This window comes from Mobula birostris, chromosome 30, assembly GCF_030028105.1.
Source record: "Mobula birostris isolate sMobBir1 chromosome 30, sMobBir1.hap1, whole genome shotgun sequence".
Classification (NCBI taxonomy): domain Eukaryota; kingdom Metazoa; phylum Chordata; class Chondrichthyes; order Myliobatiformes; family Myliobatidae; genus Mobula; species Mobula birostris.
The window spans coordinates 22906224-22922979 of record NC_092399.1 but is presented as its reverse complement, the minus strand read 5'-3'; the positions used below and the strand labels follow the sequence as shown (position 1 = coordinate 22922979).

General features: G+C 39.5%; 1 protein-coding gene across 2 annotated transcripts in view; it reads left to right on the top strand.

Moving 5' to 3' along the window:
• Positions 1-16756, top strand: part of angpt2b (angiopoietin 2b) — a 237846-nt gene that overhangs the window by 199757 nt on the left and 21333 nt on the right. The gene's annotated exons all lie outside the window — the stretch shown is intronic.

Sequence of the window (16756 nt, the reverse complement as noted above, 5' to 3'; positions counted from 1 at the left end):
GGCCTTTCTTACGATATCACACACATGCTTGGTGGACATACTCTGAAAAATGGGTTTTGGAGAGGGAATCAGAAATTGTGTCCAGCTGCTCTACACAAATTAATGTGTGGGAGATAGTTTCCCCACAAAGTCTGGAGTCAGGCAGTGTTTTTACTTTTCCCCTGATTTGTTTGTGTGTTGCATAGAATTCTTTTCAAGATTCATCAGGAAGGATGAGAGCATAAGATGAGTGATGTTGCCAGGTAGAGGAGGCACCCAAGTCACAACCTTCCTCTACATGGATGATGTCACCTTTTTCTGCTTGGATCCATGATCATTTCACAGATTGATAAACATCTACGACCCGTTGAGTTGGCATCGGGAGCCAGGGTCAACCACAATAAATGCAAGGCCATGCTTTTTGTTAGCTGGCCCTGCCAATCCAACATCCCCTTTACCATCAGGCCCAGCAACATGAAGCTGCTCGGGATGCAGTTCAGAGGTGCTGAAGTTTACAACAAGAATTGGCTGGAGCAGAATGGGAACTTCAAACAAATGTAGGGTTAGTGGAAATGGTATTATCTGTAAATAAGTGGGAAACATTTGGTTACCAGGTCTGATATGGTCTCAAGCTTACTTTGCTTGGCACATGTGTGGGTTGTTAGTAATCATCCAGGATTCTCCCAATTTATCCTGGGTCCAAGACACAGCAATCCCAATTGGTCACATTGCACAAATCCTTAGTGAAACGGGGTTGGGAGAAGGATACCAAATATTGCACCCATCCTCATGACTACTTTTGTGTGTAGCTGCATTAGGCAGTGTGTAGACCAAAGTACGTTGACATCAAGTGACACTAGAATCCAAGGCTCTGCCTGTCTCTGCTGTTGTGGAGGACATACCTGTCAAAGTTAGTGTGCAACGTTCCATTCAGCTGGATGTTGTTGTGCTACCTGTCCTTTCTGACTGAGTGCTTCTAACTAAATAGCTTTGACCACAAGTCCATCAGATAGTGGCCACAGTAACTTACAGATGCTGTGGGACAGGCACTCTAAGTGTGCAGAAGGGTAGTTCCCTAAGTAGACTGTTCAAACTATCATCGCTAGATCTGACCAACAAGCACGAAGAAAAAGCTGGCTGTGAAATAGGCCCTCCCAGTCAGATCTTCTTGCACAGTTGATCTATCGCCCCCAAGACATGCTACCCTTGGCGTGGCTGCAGTGAGAAAGTGATGGTCACCCACCTCTTTGCCGAGTATGGATTAGCAAAGCGGATACGGAGACAGGTACAAGGACCTCAGAAAGGATGTATTGTCATCGGAGAGAGTCCAGAGGTGGTTGACGAGGATGATTCCAGGAATGAAGGCGTTAACATACGAGGTGCACTTGGCAGCTTTGGGTTTGTACTTACTGGAATTTGGAAGCATGCATGGGGATCTCATTGAAACCTACTGAATGTTGAAGGGACTAGATAAGGTGGATGTGTAGAGGATGTTTCCTCTGTGGGGTATCCAGAGCTAGAGGGCACAGCCTCAAAATAGAGGGGTGACCTCTTAGAACAGGAGTGAAGTGGAATTTTTTTAGCCAAAGAGTGGTGAATCTGTGGTGAATCCCTGCCACAGACTGCGGTGGAGGCCAAGTCCATGTGTATATTCAAAGCGGAAGTTGATGGATTCCTGTTTGGTCGGGGCATCAAGAGGTATGGTGAGAGGGCAGGTATATAGGATGAATGGGATCTGGGATTGGCCATGATGAAATGGTGGAGTGGATTCGATAGGCTGAATGGCCTAATTCTGCTTCTATGTCTTATGGTCTTCTGATCTTTGTTCCAGTTCATCTCCAGAAGCTGTGTAACGGAGGACTCTCTGATCATTAGGTTGTTCCCAGCAACACACACCAAGATAGACTTCAGGTGCTGCTGGGCATTCATGAACTCAGTTAAGGACATCCTCTGGTCTGCCCAGCTCTTCTGGTCTTCCAGCACAGCCAAGATATCTTGTAAGGATATGTTGCAGAGGACACAGTCCAGGCTCAGGAGGTTGTGCTGAAACTCGATACATTCAATACAAAGAATTTGTAGGGAGTGACTACACTCTAGGCTCCTTGAGTTATCACATGTACAGTGGCAGCAATGGCTGTGAAAGCCTGTCAAACACTTAAAGGGGTTTCACCTGAGGAAGCCACATGTATCGCAATAGTGCTGTGTTTGTTTATTTATAATTTCCTTGAAAAAGTTGCATAATAAGTGTAACTACCAGGAATGTAGAAGGTTTTTATGTACTATTTTTTCTTTTATTTATATATATGTACTTATTTATTTGTAATGAATGGACTTTAAAAAAGTGGTTTTAGTTAGGAATGGTACTTGAGCACTGATGAGTCATGATTTCAGGATTAGAATCAGGTTTACTTTCTTGTCAAATATGACGTGAAAATTGTTGTTTTACGGTAGCAGTGCAAATAAAGACAGTGTATAACGTGGAATCAATTTGGCTTGAAATCATGAATAGCAAGGAAAGACAAACATGGATGGGAGTAATTTATACTTTGCCTCTCAATGTGACCTCTCAAACGTCAGAGCATAAATGGGAAAATATCAAGGGCAAGCTTGAATGGAACTACAATTATCATGGAGATTTTAATCCACATGTTAATTGGACAAACCAAACTACAAGGGTATCATAGAAGAATAATTTGTGGAATGCATCAGGGATTGCTTTTCATAGAATATTGCAGAGGCTGGCGCGGAACAGGCTAATTTAGATTTGGTCTTATGTAATGAGGAAGGATTAATAAGGCATTTTGTGGTTAAAGTTCCCCTCATGGGTAGTGGCCACAATATAATAGAATTCCAAATGCAGTTTGAAGGTGAACATCATAGCTCCAGAACCAGCATCTTCAAGACAATTTAAATCAAGGCTGTTATAACGCCATGAGAAAGGAGTTGTCCCAGGTGGACCGGGTAAACAGGTTAGGAGACAGGTTAGTGGAGGAATAATGGCAAATATTCAATCAACTTGTCTATTATATTCAGTAGGAGTTCATTCTAATTAACAAGAAGAATTCCATTAGAACGAGACCCAATCCGTGATTAACAAAGGTGGAAATGGATACCATTAAAGTCAAAGTCAAGTCAAAGTGCAGTTAATATCAAAGTATGTATACTTTATACAACCTTGAGGTTTGTTTTCTTACAGGCAGCTACAGAACAAAGAAACCCAATAGAACCCATTAATGCAAAAGAAGACAATCAAACACCCAAAGTGCAGAAAAAAATAAAGAAAACTGCAAACAATAAAAGTAAGCAAATAACATTCAGATGAAATTTAAAGAATATAAATTGGCAAGGGCTATGGACAGAACGGAGCGCCAGGAAGTTTTTGGTATTTGGCTGTAGAAGACTGAAAAGCTCAACAAAAGGTGGAAAATGAATTTTGAAAGTAAGCTTGCATGAGGGTTAAAAACAAAAAGTAAAAGTTTCTCTGGATATTTAAACAGCAAGAGTTCAGCTGAGGTAAATGTGAGACCCCTGGAGAATAAGGCTGGTGAATTAATAACAACAAATAAAGAAATGGCAAATCTGTTGAATACATTATTTTTTGCTTCAGTCTACACTGTGGAAGATTTTGCCAATATTCTCAAAATATCAGAGAGGCTTATTTCAAATAACATGACAGAACTTACAAAATTCCAACTATGAGGTTTAAAACATTGGGGAGACTCGAGATTAAAATGAGCAGATCGCCAGGACCCAATTTGCAATCCTTCGGGGTTTTAAAGTTCAAGTTCACAGTACATTTATTAGCAAAGAATGTATAAATTACACAGTCTTGAGAGTTGTTTGCTGACAGGTAGTCACAAAGCAAGAAACCCAAAAGAACTCAATTTAAGGAAGAAAAAAAATTATCAAAGACCAACACCCGATGTGGAAGAGAAAGGGGAAAAAAAACACAAATCATGCAAACACATGAAATGGACAATAACGTTTTGAAACAAACTGAATCCTCGGATCAGAACCCCGGAGTAGGCCCAAAGCCTTGCTTATGTGGCCATAGAGGTAGAGGACCCACTAGTTCAAATTTTCCATAACTTGTTAAACAATGGGAGGATACTAGAAGGTTGGAATATAGCCAATATGACTGCTTTGGTAAAAGAAAAATGAAAGGCAGAAGGCAGGGAATTACAGACCAGTTAGTTTTTAAGGTAATATTGTCAGGATGCTAGAATCAATAAGCGAGGAGAAAATAGCTCATCATAGAACATAGAACAGTACAACACAGACAACAGGAATTCTGCAGCTGCTGGAAATTCAAGCAACACACATCAAAGTTGCTGGTGAACGCAGCAGGCCATACAGCATCTCTAGGAAGAGGTACAGTTGACGTTTCAGGCCGAGACCCTTCGTCAGGACCTCTTCCTAGAGATGCTGCCTGGCCTGCTGCGTTCACCAGCAACTTTGATGTGTGTTACAGTACAACACAGTACAGGTCCTTCAGTTCATGATGTTGTGCTAACTTTTAACCTGGTCCATGATCAATCTAACCCATCCCTCCTTCATAGCCCATTACCCTTAATTTTTTTCTTTCATCCATCTGCCTATCGAAAAGTCTCTTAAACGTCCCTATTTATCAGCCACAGGGGAGGCTGGTGGATAAATTCAAATCCCAGGGTATTAGAGGAAACATGTTCGAATGGATTGAAAATAAAATTAGATTAAATGGATTATTTCAGATAAGGCAGTAACTACTGAAGTACCACAAGGATAGGTTCTTGGCCTACAAATGTTCACGATTCATGTTAATGATCTGGAGGAAAGTACGGCATGTAAGGTTTCCATCTGAGTCACTCATGAGAAATAGTTGGAAGGGCATGTTGTGATCATGATACTGCAATGGGATATCAATAGAGCAAGTGAGTAGACAAAAGACTGAAGAAGTGTAATTTAATGAGGGTGAGTATGAGGTCGCAGGTTGATGATTACTAATATTTTTTTTTTACGTTTAGTCGGTAGATTGTTTTGCTCAGTGATGTAAGACTGTCATTGCCAAGAGTGAATAATTTTGAATTAATTTTAGGGATTTAGAGCTAAACATCAAAAGGGATATTGCTCATTGGTGAGCAGTGCTGTCACTCAAAAGCATGTGATGTAGCCAATCACATTGCCCTTCTTTGTGATTCAATGATATCACCTAAAAGTTATTGAAATACAACTGTGAAGTATTCTTTCTGAGACCCCACAGTAGGAGCTTATTCCCAAATTCTGCAGATCCCTCTCATGGTAAACAGTGTTATTTAAATATGACCAGAAGAACTTCCTGAGCCAACAATAAATCCTGAAAAATTGCACATTGAAAGTCTGCTGACCGATGTTTTGATAAAATCTCAAAGACCACAACAAAGAGACATTGGGAATAGAAAGTCCTGGGGAATCCGTTGTGGGATTTTCATATTGTTTGGTCAATTTTCCCAGGACTTGAGCTCCACTAGGTTTCAATTTACAACTCATTGTGAAAAGATTGTTCCAAAATACATTAATGCCTTTGGCCTAAGTTATGTGTATATGGTCCAAATAATATTAACCAACATAACACATCTAGGATATACTATTTTCATGTTCATTTTTATTATTTTGTTTTATTCCTCTGGTCCTTCAACACAGTGGCAACCAAGTTTAAAGAAAATGAGCCTTTTAGTCAACATTGCCGTTGTCAAATGTTCATACAATATAGAATGAGAGTTTTTGGCCTTTTGAGGTCATGCCAGCTCTCAGAACAATTCTATCTTTCTGTTCTCCCATTTATTTCCATGCTTCTCTCTTAGTCACTCATTAAGTTCTTCTCCTGCCACCCATCTACTTGAGAAACAGCTTAAAGAAGCAAGTTAACCAACCAGTACGTCTCTGGAATGAGGGAGAAAGCCAGTGCACTTGGGAGATGCTTGCAAGGTCTAAACAAAAACATGCAAACTCATATTGACAATACTTGACATCCAGATCACTGGAGATTTGTGGCAGCAGAATTTACCGCTTCGCCAGCTGATTGAGGTAAATTGCACATCATATTTTGTGTTGTTTTGGAATGTAATGAAAAAGATGGCTGATGTTATTGACGTTATTTTAATGAAAAGGATGGCAGATGTCTTAGAAAAATCCACCCACTGGTTTACGCAGCTTATCCTAGTGAGGATGGAAGGGAGTCCAAAAAAATAAAACCAGCAACTTATGCTTGTTAAAACCAAAAACATTCTCAGCACATTGAGTGTGAGAGGTGATGAGAACTTTCATAAGGCAGCACAACCCGGGACCCATCAATGGCACCAGGATCTGCTGATCGACTGTAAGAGGAAAGTTTGTTATGAGTTATGAGGCTACACAAGAGGTAGATCCGGAAACTGTAATAGAGAGAAAAAAAAATCTCCTTGGTTTTGCTGTTCAGCATACTGCAGAAGTCAGTTGTCATGAATTTGTCAAATTTGGATTAAGTGCCTTACTCATCCAAAATAATAAGTATCCAGCTGGTTTCATTTATACTCCAGTGGCATTTTTAGCTTGGTCTATGCACCTGTGCATAAATGTACAAATACACCATATTTATTCAGACATTACTTATATCAGGTGCAAAGCAAGGCATATGATCTTTATTTATATGTAGTCTCTAGAAGGTGGAATGATAGGCCAGAGATGCATGGTCTGACAAAATTAAAACAGACAATGGCTATGTTGGAATTACTGCAAACCAGTATTCAGCAAAACAGCAATCTCATTAGCAAGAGCAAATGTAACAAACTGGGAAATAACCTTGAAATCTTAGCAGCCATCCATCTTTAAAATGTGTTCCATCTAAATCAGGACTGATTAATTCGATCTTTAGAGTATGTTTTTGATGAGCATTGAAGTATTTATTGCAGAATTAACAAATGTGTTATGATAATAATATGTTTTATTTGGTGATGATAAATGGTGCTGCTCATTACCAAGTATTAATAATCTTTATCTTGTTCTCAAAGCGAATAATTATGTACTATAACATGCATTCTGGAAAGAGCTTTTCTTTTACTGTTCTGTTTTGTATTATTCCTGTTGTTATCATCATTTTCCTGTTGTCCTTGAATTAGTAGTGAGGCATATTCTTGAACTATTGGAGTCTGAAAGTTGTTCAGCAGTGCAATAAGGTAGAGAATTTCAGAACTGCAATCTAATGGCACAGAAGAATATTTTCATCGGGCTGGAGGGGAATCCATAGTTCCTTTCCAGGCCATGTCCACCTTGTCAATGACTTGTGCATGTAGATGGTAAATGCTGTAAATTTGGAACTTGCTGTAATAGAAGCCTTGATGATTTTCATCCTATCGACAATGCAGTCTCCAATTGCAATGTCCCATTGGCTCATAGGTTCAATGTCCCTTCAGGAGGGGAAGAAGATATTCCTGAATTGTTGAGTGTGTGCCTTCATCTTGTACCTCCACCCTGATGGTAGCAATGAGAAGAGGGCATGTTCTGCAGGATGGGGGTCCTTAATGATTGATGCTGACTTTTTGAAGATGTCCTGCATGCTGGGGAGACTAGTGCCCGTGATGGAGCTGACTGAGTTTACAACTTTCTGCAGCTTATAATAATCCTGTGCTGTGCCCCCACCTCCATACCAGATGGTGATGCAACATTAGAATGCTGTCCATGGAATATCTGTAGAAATCTGCAAGTGTCTTTGGTGGTATACCAAATCTCCACTAACTCCTAATGAAATATAGTTGTTGCCTTGCTTTCTTTGTAACTGCATCAATCTGTGGGCCCAGGATAGGTCCTTAGATATCCTGACACCCAAGAAATCGATGTTGCTCTCCATTTCCACTTCTGATCCCTTGATAAGGACTGGTGTGTGTTCCCTCATCTTACCTTTTCTGAAGTCCACAATGAATTATTTGGTTTTACTGATGTTGAGTGCAAGGTTGTTGCTACAACACTGCACAACCGGCTGTGCTATTTCTCTCCTATACGCCCTCTCATCACTAACTGAAATTCTGCCAGCAATAGTTGTGTCTTCAGCAAGTTTATAGATGGCATTTGAGCTGTGCTCAGCCGCACAGACATGTATCTAGAGAGACTAGAACAGTGGGCTAAGCACACATCCTTGAGGTATGCCAGTGTTGAGTACCTTATTTCCAATTTGCACAGACTATGGTCTTTGGTTGAGGAAGTAGATGATCCAGTTGCAGAGGGAGATACAGAGGCCTAGCTGTTGAAGCTTTTTGATCAGAACTGTAGGAATGATTGTGTTAAATTCTGAGCTATAGTCAATAACTAAGCAGCCTGATGTAAGTATAGGCATTGTCCAGGTGAACCAAGGCCACGTGAAGAGCAAGTGAGATCACTTCTGCTGCAGACCTATTATAGCAATAGACAAAATGCACTGGGTCCATGTCTTTGCTGAGGCAGGAGTTGATTCTAGCTGCAGCCAACCTCTCAAAGCATTTCTTCACCATAGATGAGAGTGATACTGGACGATAGTCATTAAGACAACTCACCCTGCTCTTCTCGAACACTGATATGGTTGTTGCCCCTTCGAAGCAGGTGGAGACTTCTGACTGTAGCAATGAGAGATTGAAAATGCCTTTGAACACACTCACCAGTTAACTATCGCAGAATTTAGGAGCCCTACCAGGTACACCATCGGGGCCTGATGCTAAGTAACCCAAACAAAGGGAGACTGTTATCCCCTCATATTTGTGAGGTATGAATGCTACCTGTCACAGATAGATTCAACCATGGATAGAGAATGCTTCATTATCTGAGGAGTTACAATTGGAATTGCACTCTACAATCATTATTGAATATTCCCACACTTGAGTTCATTATTGAAACAATTGGAAAGGGTTGGACCTTCATTGTCACAAGTTATAGTACTCTGAGATTTCAGATAATCACAAACCAAAATCGTCCTGCAGATATGACAACAGCCAACAGAAATCTTGATTTCTAATTCCCACTTAATCAAGTTCAGCGGTGCTACAAATGTTGCCTTGATGCGAATAGAAGTCACTCTTCCTCACTGCTGGAGTGTTAATTGCATTAGGAAATTGATGTAAATTTATGATTAATGTGGATTCTTTTCACCTGTTCCTTCGGTGATGGTGATTTAGAACAAACCTCTCTGATATCAAATGCTCACAATTACATTTCTGCTACTTAAATATTTGGAGAGTTTCCAAAGTTGGTAATCTTTTGACAATGCTTTTTCCTGTACACTTACTTCAAAAGACAAATTATTCCAGGATTTTCTCTTTAATCCAGAAGACTGCTAAAATGCTGACAAGTCAGAGAAGTGCTTCTGGGTTTGAGCTCTATTAGAATATGAAGTTCAGTGCTCTAGCCTACAGCTGGTTAGCTGAAATTGTCTGACTGTACTCTGACACTGTCCTCCTTGAGGAGTTTAGAGGTTGAGGGGAGGATTCTGGAAAATCTGTCTGCGTCTACACCTAGTTAAATCAAGTGCAGGTCAGTGCCTCTATTCATTTCAGTAGAAAGGCAGAATGCAAAGGAGAAAAGTAAGTTATCAGTTATTTGTATGTTAAACTGTTTTAAAGGTTTTAATGATTTTAAAAAAATTGCATTTTAAATATTTTAATACTTATATAAAATCTCTAGTGTGTTTAATTTTTAATACACTATGAATGAGTATATTTTTGAATGTGGTAAATGGAGCTGTGAAACTATTTGACAACTTTGTCAGCCAGCTCAACCTGGACAAGTCAATTAATTTACCCTCAGAATGTTTCAGTGGGAACGCAAATTGATGAAGTCCCAAACTGCTCAGAGACTTGCTGATCAGCTTGAAGCAAACTGCTAGCTCCAGTCGAGCTGGAGATGGAAGGGAGCCGCTCCAGCAATATTTTGTGGATAAGCACAGAGGGTGCACAGGCAGCAGGGAACTACATGGAAATTTCATGTCTCCCTCACCTCTGTAGATTTCAGGTTCTCCAGCCAAGATCACAGACTCGCTGTGTGGCTTGTAGAGTGTAATTCATATGGCATATTCCAACATCATTGGAATAGAAATGTATATTGATGTCAGTGCAGTCTAACTCTGTGAGATCTATATCTTGTCGTGATTTACTGAGTTAATTAGATATTTAGAAATTGCATAGTCATTTGCAAGTATTTGAATTAAATTTTAACATTTTTCTGGAGTTTCTTCCAATCCTCTTACTTTATTTCACTTATGATTCTAAACCTACCAATTTTTTAGTTAAGTTTTCTCACACAATATTTACTTTTGATTAATATCAGAATCACCTGATTTAATAAGTAACTAAGAAATAATAATGATTGTATCTTGCCTCTATGTTCTACTCTAGGACTATAATACATTCGTGAGTTCAAACGGGAACTTGATAAATATCTGTAAATAAACTGGTTGCACGGTTATAGGACGAGATGGGAGCGGGAGACTAGCTGAAATGTTCTTCCTTTCAGGTAGCAGAAACTCAAAGTTCAAAGTAATTTCTTCATGGAAGTATATATACTTTGTAGCCTGGGGGAAAATACACCCACAGAGCAACAAACACTTTTGTTGGGTCTTAAACTCCTTTATCTGTTTCTGTTTTAGATGCTTTATTGCAGAAAGAGGGTAACGAAATAAAAACGACAAAACAAATTTTTTAAAAAGTCCCTGCTATTACAATCTCAGTTTAACTTCAGACCACACCCTTGTTACATATGCAGTATGAAAATAACTAAAACAAAATACACAAAACCAATGCTGTAGTGACAATTCTAAAAAAGAACAATACAAACAATGTGAGAATCCCACCAACCCTGTACCTTACACACATCAAAAATATGAATAAATACATCTCCTCTTAATTAAGAGATATATTCATATTTGGCAAACACTTGCTTAACTTCCAAACACAGAAAGTCTAGACCTTGGAATGAATTCTCCTCGTTCACGCTATGTGAGGAGGGATTAACACATTCACATTACTCTGTTACATTCACATTCAGTTATGAAACAATAAAGAAAGACAAATAAACTTTTACAATATTTTGCCTTGTACTTGAATTACTAAAAAAGACTAACCCTGTAGGCCAATTAAGAAACTTCACAGTCACGCTATTCAGCACTGATCAATTTACTTGCAAAATTTAAAGCATCCACATGTAAAACACATTGAATTATCGATATTCTAGATTTACAAACAAGTATAACTGAATTTAAATGGATATTATAAAAATATTATTCACATTTCCTCACCAAACCTGGGAAAAACATTCAAACGTCGTCCTTTCTAGAACATGGCAACTCTTCCTTCTACTCCACCTGACATGACATTAACTTTTACTCTTAAAAGCACAGGCAGCTATTTTAGCATTACCAAGGTGAATACATAAGTGCACTTTAACAATAAAAAACATTATATTCAAAGGTCACCTGGTTACATAAATGTCACCATATACAAACTGCAATTCATTTTCTTTCAGGCACAATCAATAAATCCAGTAACCATAATAGAATCAATGAAAGACCACACAAAGTAAAAGTAAGTAAAGGCATCCGTTAGTCTTGCGAGACCATGGAGCTGTGCCTGGAAAGTCTTCACTCTCCAGGGCGCAGGCCTGGGCAAGGTTGGATGGAAGTCTGGCAGTTGCCCATGCTGCAAGTCTCCCCTCTCCACGACACCGATGTTGTCCAAGGGAAGGGTACTAGGGCCAATACAGCTTGGCACCAGTGTCGTCGCAGAACACTGTGTGATTAAGTGCCTTGCTCAAGGACACAACACATTGCCTCGGCTGGGGCTCGAACTCACGACCTTCAGATCACTTGTTGAATGCCTTAACCACTTGGCCACGTGCCCACACTAGACCACACTAAAGGGGTGGACAACCAATGTGCAAAAGATAACAAAATGTGCAAATACAAAAGAAAAAAAGAAATAATAATATTAAATAAATTAGCAATACAATTTGAGAACATGAGATAAAGAGTTCTTGAAAATGAGTTCATAGATTTTGAGAACAGTTCAACGATGGGACAAGTGAAGTTGAGTGAAGTTATCCCCTCTGCTTCAAGAGCCTAATGGTTGAGGGATAATAACCATCCCCAAATCTGGTGACGTGAGTCCTGAGGCAGCTATACCTTCTTTTTAATGGCAGCAGCTAGAAGAGTGCAAGACTGGGGGTCCTTGATGACGGATGTTGCTTTCCTCAGACAACGCTTTGGGTAGATGTGTTCAATGATGGGGTGGGCTTTATCTGCGCTCGACTGGGCTGTATCCACTACTTTTTTGTAGGATTTTCCATTCAAGGGCATTGGTGTTTCCATACCAGGCTGTGAGGCAGCCAGTCAATATACTCTCCACCTTACAGCAATAGAAATTTATCAAAGTTTTAGATGTCATGCTGAATCTTCACAAACTTCTAAGGAAGAAGAGGCACGGCCATGCTTTCTTTTTAACTGCACTTACTTGCTTTGTTTAGGACAGTTCCTCTGAAATGATAATGCCAAGGAATATAAAGCTGCTGGCCCTCTCCACCTCTGATCCCCAAACCCCAATGAGGACCTCCTAATGGACCTCTTGTTTCCTCCTCCGGAAGTCAATAATCTGCTCCTCGGTCTTGCTGACATTGAGTAAGAAGTCATTGTTGTGGCACCAGTCAGCCAGATTTTCGATCTACCTCCTCTCTTTTGTAACCATTGTGATTCCTTTCAAGGATGACCATCCTCTCTCCTTTTTCCCCAACTCTGCCCATTTAATAACATCTATATTGTCCCTATATGGTGAAAAAGCTCATAAGTTCCAATGTTCTATGGCTTCCTTAGTTTGAATCTTGTTCTTTTCCTTCCTTTAGTTTCTTGAAGCTCTTCAGAGCTGAAATTGTATTATCAAGCTGTCCTTCATCTAGTTATCTCTATAACTTCACTAACTTCCTGGCCTTAAGCGATGGCACTTGTCAATAACTAATAACTACTGCATCAACTGATTAACGACTTAACTGAAACAAATAAAACTCACATTGCTGTCAGACGGCCACCATTGATTCAGTGAGAGGGAGATGAAGATTCAGTGAAGCAAGAAGAGGGGTGTTACGGTGGCAAAAAGGGGAAGGGAGAAAGGAGGGAGCGGGAAGCACCAGAGAGACAGAAGGAGCTGAAGAATGCTCAAGCAGATGTGAGCACGTCATTTATTCTTGGTATGCTAATAAATACACTCAAGTCAATGACCTCGAGTGCTGCATCTGTTTCACAGCTGGTAAAATGTTACATATCTTTTCTTATAAGTAATTATTTCATATAATTCATTGTGTGGTTATTAACAAACATAGGAAAATGATAACAAACAGAACTGTTGAAGGCAGAGTTTATTCAATGGCTTTGATCACACAATCAATGCTGTGTAAAGGCAGGTGTTTATTTTCATTTAGGTATTTTGCCAAAGTAATATTTCCAGATTTATCAGGGTGCAAGTGGCACTCGGATAATTTATTAAAAAGCATGTGCCTATTAAAGAGACAAAGATCAGAACAATCAATTTGCTACGTTCTCTATAATCTACAATGTCCTATCATAACATAAACAATTCTTCAGCTGAAAACAGTATATGTACATTTCTATGGCATAAATGTCCTGTATCCAATTCTGATACTGGAGCTATGTATCTCGTATTTAGTTCCGGAGTTTTGGAACTAAGTTTAGAAAGTGTTGTCCAATCCATATCATTTTAAATCTTTTCCTCTTACTTATGCAGAACTTTATATATTAACTATTTTCAATTCTATCTGGTTCATGACAGGTATCTAAGTTAAAATAATGTATGATTCTGTTTGAAACAAGCCATGTGAGTTAAGACTACACAGCAGATAGTCACTTTTTAAAAAAATAATCTTCTATGCAGTGGCACAGTTGGCAGAGTCACTGCCTCAAAATATCAGAGGCTAAAGTTCAGCGCAATCTTCTGTGCTTTCAGTGTGCATCTTGCATGTTCTCCCCATGATCACGTGAGTTTCCTTCTGGTGCTCCAGTTTCTACCCACATCACCAAAATCTGAGGCTCGATTGGTTAACTGGCCACTGTGAATTCCCTTGAGCATGAACGTGAGTGATGAAAATCTGGGAGAAGCCATTGGCTATATGGGGACGATGGGTCAGTGTAAATGGGAGGTAATGTCTCAGAGGGCCTAAGTGCCTGTTTCCATGCTGTATCTCTTGAAATATTCTTAATAAGATCTCTTACTCATTCACATTTTTGGGGCATATCTAGTTAAAATAATTATTTTGGAAATTGGTGTACCCATACTGTTACAAACAACAAGAAAAGACTGAGGTGAATTTTCAACCACTTGCCACAGCAAAGACCAATTACTGTCTTTGTTTTAGTATTTAACTGTTTAATGTTTAACATTTTAATATTTAACTGTTGTTTCAGATACAACTTTCTGTGCAATTTATGACCTTAAAGTAATATGGAGCCATGTATCTTGAGGTTTCCCTCTGAGTAATCTTTTTCCAACAAAATGGAGCCCAACATTCAATAATTTGCATTGGGTTGATGGTTATGAATACGTAGTATGTGGCTGAAGACAATGCACGTCCATTATCATGCTGAGTACAGAATTTGATTCCATTGAGGTTAATGTTACATTTTTGATGCTGCTAACCAAGGCTGAATTTCCAGTTACAGCTTTCACTGTCTGCAATCACTGTAACCGTCTGATATGATGCTGAGCTTCATCTGAGGGTACGTTGGGATATATCATTAGTGATGTAACCTGGGGTCATTGGGTGTTTCAGGTCCTTAAACATCAGACACCCTCACCCAACTGACTCAGCCAGGGTTGATCAGGCCCTGGCTTGTGTCCCAGCATAATTGGGCCATAAATCACTCTTCTTGATCCATTGCCATCTGTAGGCTTGCTTTCCCACTGTCAAGAAAACATAACGGGCCTGACTATGTCGATCATCTCTCAGGCCTTTTGTTTATCACATACAATCACCATGTGGCCATACTAAACTTCTAGCAACCACACAGCTCCCACTGCAATCACACCCCTTCTGTAAGGAGCAAAGGGTCATGAGCAACAATTTAATTAACTGCTGCGCACATGAACTATGATGCTGACTGCAGACTGACATAATGGTTTCTGACTGGTCTCTCAAAACTTTCTCAGTATCTCAATGATCAGAAGATAGTTGGTAGCTGTTGGACAAAAGTAATATCTTTATAATTTTAAAAATTGAAAAATAAAAGAAGCACATGAGAGTGTTCTTAAATAATTACAAGCAAAGAAATGTAAAAGAAAACCTCAACTGATCATTTATCCTTAATGGAGTTAAAAACCCATTCAGATGAAGGGTTGCAATAGAAATGCTAACTTTGGCTGGTATAAAGCTAAAGTTTCAGATACAGAGTACAGCATATCCACCCTTTCAGCTCTATGCTGTAGTATGTCCTTCAACACAACAGAAGTCCATCAATTAGGAAAAGAGGTTAGATGTCAAATGAAGAGCACGGGAGTAGAAATTCTCTGGCTCTTCGCTGCCTATTCTACAGCTAGCCAGCTACTCTCTACATAGCCGTATGGTATGTTGGTAGGGTAGTATTGCAATTAGCGTAATGCTTTACAGTGGCAGCGATCGGAAGATCATAGTTTAATTCCCACTGCAGTCTACAAGGAGTCTGTACCTTCTCCCTGTGACCACACTGTTGCTCTGGTTTCCTCCCACGGGTTAGGCTTAGTAAATTGTGGGAATGCTAGGCTGGCACCAGAAGCATGCAAGATCTTGTGACCTTCTCCAGTACATCCTCAAACTGTGTTGGCTGTTGACACAAAAGGGCACATTCTACTGTATGCTTCGATGTACCGGTGACAAATAATGCTAACCTTGAAAATCTTCAGCTGTTGCCAAATTCTGACATGCTGACTTGATTATTCTAACTGAAATAACATACAGGCATTCCAATAAACCTCATTTTTAATAGCTTCTTGAATGCTAAAAATGCATCCTGAAACCTTTAATGATCAACACCAACTCAACTGAGTTTTTAACAGCACAAGTGATTCTACAGATGCTGGAAATTTTGAGCAACATGCACAAAATGCTGGAGGAACTTAGTGGATCAGGCAGCATATTTGGAAGGAAATAAGTAGTTAACATTTTGGATCAAGATCCTTCATTAGGACTCCAAATAAATGAATTGTTTTAAAAAGGAAATTATTGAGCATCTGGAATGACCTAGTACAGTATGTGGAAGTGTGGTTCAAAATGGATTAATAACAGCAGAAGAGCAGGAATAACCATTGGACAGAATGTCTTCCAAAGCTCTGCCACATCAGATCAAAAGATTGGCAACTGAAACATGAAACTTGCAAAAAGCAGGAAATATCTTGACAGCTAGGAACTAATTGGTTCCCATGCAATGTACGTTTTTAGGTCAGAACAGGAGACAAAGAAAAGGGGAAAGGATTCGCTTGGAAACCACCATCCCAGTCCTCCTGAGCATTAATTTAGAGTCAGGAACGTAGGGCAAAACTTTATCATGCACAGGTAATAAGTGAGGTTGAAAGTATGGTCGTTGTTTGTGCAAACTCAGCCAGTGGCCCGAAAAAGTAAAGTTGCACAATCAAACCAATCAGAGTTGTGCCAATGTTCATTCAAAATGGTGAAGGGTAAGATAATTGATATCAAAGTGATATTTGTAAATGCTGTGATCACAGTGAAGTTTGAAGCTGAACAAAATCTAGGATTTATTCTGGGTCATCAGGATACCCAAGACCTTGTTGAACCT